This window comes from Rhinopithecus roxellana, chromosome 10 (assembly GCF_007565055.1).
Source record: "Rhinopithecus roxellana isolate Shanxi Qingling chromosome 10, ASM756505v1, whole genome shotgun sequence".
NCBI classification, from domain to species: Eukaryota; Metazoa; Chordata; class Mammalia; order Primates; family Cercopithecidae; genus Rhinopithecus; species Rhinopithecus roxellana.
In genome coordinates this window covers 97,838,065-97,844,064 of record NC_044558.1, presented here as the reverse complement: position 1 = coordinate 97,844,064, position 6,000 = coordinate 97,838,065, and the positions used below count along the sequence as shown (strand labels likewise).

Here is a 6,000-nt window from a genome sequence, read left to right as displayed (position 1 = left end):
GGTGTCCTGCCCCGTCATGAGAAGGGCTCCTCTGCCAGAGCTTCTCTGGGAATTCTTTGCGGGCATTACTGTTCCCATTTTACAGACATGGACACAGAGGTTTAGAGAGGTGCTGTTACTTGCCCAAGGTCACAGAGCTTGGAAAGCAACAGGCTCAGAGAGGGCAAGTAATCATGATCACCCAGAGGTCACACCGCTAAAACTTACCACCTGATAAAACTGCAAACTAAATACCAAAAACCAAAACTGCGCTTTATTGGGTGTTTACTATTTGCGAGGCACCGTGCTAAGCTACTTGGTCGACAACAGTAGCAGTTGCAGCAGCAGCAAGCACTCTGCCACTCGAGGTGCATACTCCCCATGTCAGGCAGCTTGGCACTTTGCGCAATCCGCTCAGTGAATTCTTCCAGCGACCCTATGGCTTGGGCTTGGGTCTCGAACCCATTTTACAGAAGAGGACACTGAGGCTGGAAGGCTGAGGCCCCTGCCGGATATGCTTAGCCGGCCTGGCACCGGGTATGCCCGGCTCCCCGGGAGGCTGCAGGAGGGCCAGGTGGCATGCAAGGAGTTAAGCGGTAGGCAGTGCTGTGGCTCCGTGCGAGGAGCGCGCCGGGCTGAGGCGCGCTGCTGGCGGCGGCGGCAGCGGCGCGGGGAGCTAGGGCTGGAGACCTGAAGTCCCGGGGAGCGAGCGAGGCAGCCGAGGAGGCAGGGGCGAGGCAGCCAGCGAGAGCCAGGCGGCTGGAGCCCCGCGCGGAGCCGCAGCCAGTGTCCTGCGCGCACCGGGCCCGGGCATCTCCATCCCCCGGGCGGGTGCCCGTGCGGGGCCTCGCCGCGGTTCGGGGCACCCGCAGTGCCGCCTGCCCGAGAGCCAGGCTCGCAGGAGCCCGGCTTTTACTTCCTCTCGCTTCCGCCCGCCTCCCTGGCTTGCCGGCTGGCGTTGCCACCGCCTCCTCGTCCCTGGCCACCGCTGTCGCCGCTGCTGCAATTCAAGGCGCACACTCTCCCACTTTCCCACTGGAGGCGCAGAGGATGCCCCTTGAGCCAGACCTGGAGAAATAGCCCCAGGGCCCGGCAGGAGGAGCCTTGGTAGCGAGAAAGGAAATCCAGGCTCCGCTTTCCTTGAAGCCACTGCAGCAGCTGGGAAGGCGCCCACAGAGCGGGCGCGCCAAGCGGGACGCGGGAGTCGCAGAGAAGGACCCCGGGCGCCTGCTGAGCTCCGCTGGCAGAGTTTGCAAGTGACGGAGACCCTTCAGGTAAGGACTCAGGTGCCTGGCCCTGGGAAGAGGGTTCCAGGAGGGAGCGGGGCGTGGAGCTGGTGCGAAATGTGTTCTGCCCCGAGATCTGGGCTTCGCTTTCCAGACGCTTCCCCACAGGTTGGGGGCTCGTTGTCCAGAGCCCGGCGAGTGAAGAACCCAGAGTGGTGACAGCCCAGCTCTGCGTAGATGACAAACTTTCTCTCTTCTGGCAGAGGGTGGGACATTCCGGCTCATCCAGGCATCCTTCCTCTGGGCATTCCTGTGCCCCCTACAGGCATGCATTCAAGGGCTTCTCCCGCGGAGGTGGGCCAGCGGGGAGGCAGTGGGCCCCGTAAATTTGATTTATGAATCACCCTCTTTCTGGCCAGTGCAGAGTTCCAAGGGAGAGGGAGCTAGTCATATTTCCAAGTTGGCTGTAGAAGATGTTTCTTGGGGGTGATACTCTGGTGAATGAGGCTGCCTGTCATCTGATGCCAACAGCCAGAGCTGCCCAGGCAATGGGCTTTGTGTAGGGTGCCTTGCAGATTTGCTTATGTCCATTCTGGGGTGTGTGTGTGTGTGTGTGTGTGTGTGTGTGTGTAAAGAGAGAGGGGGAACTAGAGACTAGGGGACCAACTCAGCCAAATCGCCGTCTTGCAAGCCCTTCCAGCAGCCCCAGGTATCTTCGAAAGAGCCAACTCACCTCCTTGGCAGAACCACTAGGAAGGGTGGAGGTCACTTCCTAATTCTTACGGCTTCAAAGGGGCTACTCCTTAGGTGAGCAAAAAAATAGGGGAAGTTTCCTGGGCTGTTCAATGAGACCCTTCCTATTGGAGCCTGGGGAGGTGCAAACTTTTTGCAGAAAAGGGGCTGGAAGGGCCACATGGAGAGAGGCTCCTGGCATTCTCATCCTCACACTCCAGGCCCCTAGAGGCTCTGCTGAGCCCCGCACACAGCTCATGAGTTTGGTTAGATGATTTTTTTTTTCTATTAGTAAAAAGCATGCTCCAAGGAGGTCACCTGGTCTCTGAGGATCATTTTGGAGCTGCCCCTGTGGTCACAGCCCCATAGATGGCATGGTGCTACCTACTTGGGCTTGGCATCTGCCTCTGAGGAGTAGCATTGCTGTGTTTTAAAAAAAAAGAAAAAAAAAAACAGTTCTTGGGGTGTGACGTGGGATTCCGATGTCAGGCCAAGTTAGGAGCTGTGCCCCTAGGCTGCCAAAACCCAAGAATTCCTCCAAGGCGTCAGAATCTGGTGTTTGATATCCTGGAAAAAGCTCTGGGTCTGGGTCAGGAGGTTGAGCTTCAAGCTGGCTCTCATTTGCTGTGTGATTTTGGGCAAATCACTAGACCTCTCTGGGCTTCAGTTGCGGCTTCTCAAAAATGAAGAGATTTCATGTATCATCAGAGGTCCCAGTTTAGTTCAGAACTCTGTGGCCCTGAGTGATTGTCACTGATGAGATTTTCATAATCCCAGGAGGGGATCTTAATTTCGAATTTAAGAAACCTAGGTCTCAGGTCAGATCTAAGTTTGACCAGTCACTTCCCTCTCCACACTTTGGCTCCTCCACTGTAGGATGGGGAGCTCACAGTTCCTACTTTAGAGGGCTGTGGAGAGGACTAACTGAGATGGTGCCTGGAGGGTGCTGAGTGTAGAGTTTAGCAAAGAGTGAAGCTCCACGGTGCCAAGGCTACCTGCTTTCGGGTCTTGTGTATGGGCATCTATCTGGGTGCTGTTTTCCCCAGGGAGGCTGGCCCTGTCCCACCGAACACCAGGTGATCCTTGACTGCATGGCAGGGCCCTTGTTCTCTCCAGTCACCTGACACTGCAGTCCCCGCCCTCTCTCTGCTTTCTCATAAAATCTCTGCTGGACCAGCCACTCCTAGTGAGGAGCCCAGGGTGGTCTGGGAGCTCTGGGTGCATCCAGCTGCTGCATCGCCAGGACATCAGGAGATGGAGGTAGGCAGTCTCCGTGGCTTCAACTTTGCAGCTCTCTAGGGACCAGGGCAGAGAAGTTCAGAATGTCTGCATGTAGGGCACTCAGTCAGCTCATGCTTGAGAACTACCCCATGCTGGGCAGACAAGGCTACTGCTCTTGGCAGGACAAGTCATGCTGGGGAAAGAAGTGTCTTACAGCAGTGTGTGTGTGTATGTGTGTGTGTGTGTGTGTGCATGCGTATGCTCACATGGGAGGATCCTGAAATTGTCAGGGAATGCAGTGGACTGGTCAGTGAGATTTTTTTCTGCGTGGTTCTGAGGCTTGTGGGTTGCCCCGGGTGTATGCTGAAACCATCAGTGGGGAAGGCAGACCCCATCCCAGTGACATGGATTGAATTCATGAGGGACAGGAGCAATTCCACTGTGTGCTTGCTTAGTCTGTAGACTTGACTTTTAAGACTCTGAGAAAAATGAAAAATTTGCTTTCATGGTAGAGTAAGGTGTGTGTGTGGACACCTGTGTGAATGTGTGCATATGTGTGCATTCTCATGCAGGAGTGTGCTCATGTGCCTGTGTGAGCATAACTTACATGAGAATCATAAGTGAGAAGAGTGTCAATGTGAGTGTGTAGTTGGTGTCTGATGGATTTATGAGCTTGAGTGTGCATGTCTATGGATTTATGAGTGTGTGTGTGCATGCCTGCAAGAGAATGGGTGCACGTGTAAATCGGTGCAAGGGTGGGTATGTATATACGCTTGTGAATGTTAAGCAGTTGTATATATGTGAGTCATGTGTGTCTGGGCTAAGCAGGTGCATGCCTGCACAGATGCGCGTGTGTGCTCTAGGGGGTCTGTGCAGAAATACCCGTGTTTATGAAGCTGTACTGTCTGCCTGGTGCAGGTATTTATAGCTGTGTGTGTTATTTGCATGTCTGTGTGGGCGTTTCTCAGTGCCTGCATATATGTGATCGTACACATGTGCATACAGCCATGTGAGTGTGGGCTGGTGCTGTGTACTTACAGGCATTATGTATCTGCATGTTTTTTAATGTACCTTTGTGTGTGCCTCTATGTGCATATGTATGTGTAGCATTGCACACCTGATTGTCTTTGTATGTGTGTGCATCTGTTTGTTGTGGTGTAATCGCTATGAATGTCTCTGTGTATATGTGAGCTTCTGAACGTGTGTATCTGTGAATGTTAGAGTGTGCATTTGATTGTGTCTGCATATACATGTGTGTTTCTGTAGGTGTGTGCCTGTGTGTATTACAGTGTGAACTTTTTGTGGATCTCTCGACATATACACAGGTGTTTCTGAGTATATGTGACTCTGTGTAGCATTGCACACTTGAGCATATGTCTGTGTGTATGTGTGTGTTTGTGTCAGTATCTGGGTGTGTCAGTTGCAGTGTACATTTGAGTGTGTCTGTGTGTGTGTGAGTGTCTCTGAAGGTGTATTTCTGTGTGTTCCAGTGTAACTTTTGCACGTGTCTCATGTATGAGCGAATTTCTGAGTGGTGTTGTACTGTATCTTTTTGCATGTCTATGGACGTACATGTGTATTTTTCTGAGCGTGTTTGCCTGTTTGTGCAGCAGTGTAACTTTTGTGCATGTCTGTGTGTATGTGTGTACTTCTAAGCATGCACATCTCTGAGGGTGTGTCTGAGTGTCTCTAGGGGTATAAACAAGTGTGTGGGTAGAGGGGTGTGAACATACCTGAGAGCTTGCAAGCAAAAACTGTCTCTGAACCTTCAAGATCACTCTTCTCCCTGCTCCACAGGACTGAACTGTGCTTGTGCCGTGCACCTTCCGAGTGTTGATTCAGCAATTGGTGCCAGCTCTGAGCACAGTGTTGGATGTTGCGTGCTCATTTTTCCAAGTGCCTTTGCCTTGCAGTGCTCCAAAGCCTGGTGTATCCCCCTGCCCCCGCCTCCCTCACCTTCTGTAACAGCCCAAATCTATCTCGCCAGAAGCCTCCACTTAGGACGGCTGCTGAACAAACTCGCAGATGTTAAAAGCACAGGTATAATTTTAGGCAGAAGGTCTGAAAATAGGCAGCCTAGGATGTGCTGAACATTTCGACAGCAGTGTTTCTAATTAGGAGCAACTTGTTTTCCTTAAATAAACAAATCAAGTGAGGAAAGAAATTGCCCGAGATTAATGGCTCCCTGGAGCAGGTCCAGATGTTGGGAAGATAGGGACTGTGGTGGGGTATGGGTGGGTCTCTTGTTCCCCATGGACCACAAGTGTTGCTGCTTAGGGGCCTTCCAGATTTTGCTCAAGAGCTCATGAGGCAGAACCTTGAGGTGAGAAGCTGGTGAGGAGGGCAGGGCTGGGCCACTGTGGGGCCCCTTTTCAAGGTCCGCCAGTGCCTGGTTATTGGGGTGGGAGCATCACTGTTCCCATTTCATCCCTCCTCCCTGTATCCACGCCCTTAGCCATAAGACGTCACTGCTCTTCTCATTCAAGGAGGAGGCAAAGCTTATACCTCTGCTCCCTCCCTTTGGGGTTCGGCCATGTGACCAGCTTTGGCCATTAGAGTGAAGTAGAAGAGATCATGTACCCATTCCAAGCTTAGGCCTTAGGGGACCTTGTGTGTTTCTGCCATGGCTAGGTGGAGAACTGCCCTCTCAGCCTGGCCCTAGAATGGGCACATGTTAAGCCCCGACCTTGGTAAGGGGATGAGTCCAGCCAAGTTCCAGCTGGTCACAAGCGGATCAGTAAAATAAATGCCTCTCATAGATATCTCACTAGGGTTTTCTGGTTGTTTGTTACACACCATTGTCATGGTCATAGCTAACTGATGCAGTTACCAGTAAGTCGTC

At 52.6% G+C, this 6,000-nt stretch overlaps 1 protein-coding gene across 2 annotated transcripts in view; it reads left to right on the top strand.

Moving 5' to 3' along the window:
• Window positions 1-616: 616 nt before the first annotated feature.
• The window catches only part of WSCD2 (WSC domain containing 2), a 131,860-nt gene continuing 126,476 nt past the window's right edge, over window positions 617-6,000 (top strand). Inside the window, exon 1 of one of the 2 annotated variants that reach the window (XM_010360627.2) lies at window positions 617-1,253. The gene's annotated coding sequence lies outside the window, so the exon portion shown is untranslated. Of the gene's footprint in view, window positions 1,254-3,116; window positions 3,198-6,000 lie in introns of those variants that run through there. The other variant, XM_010360633.2, reaches the window with a different exon arrangement.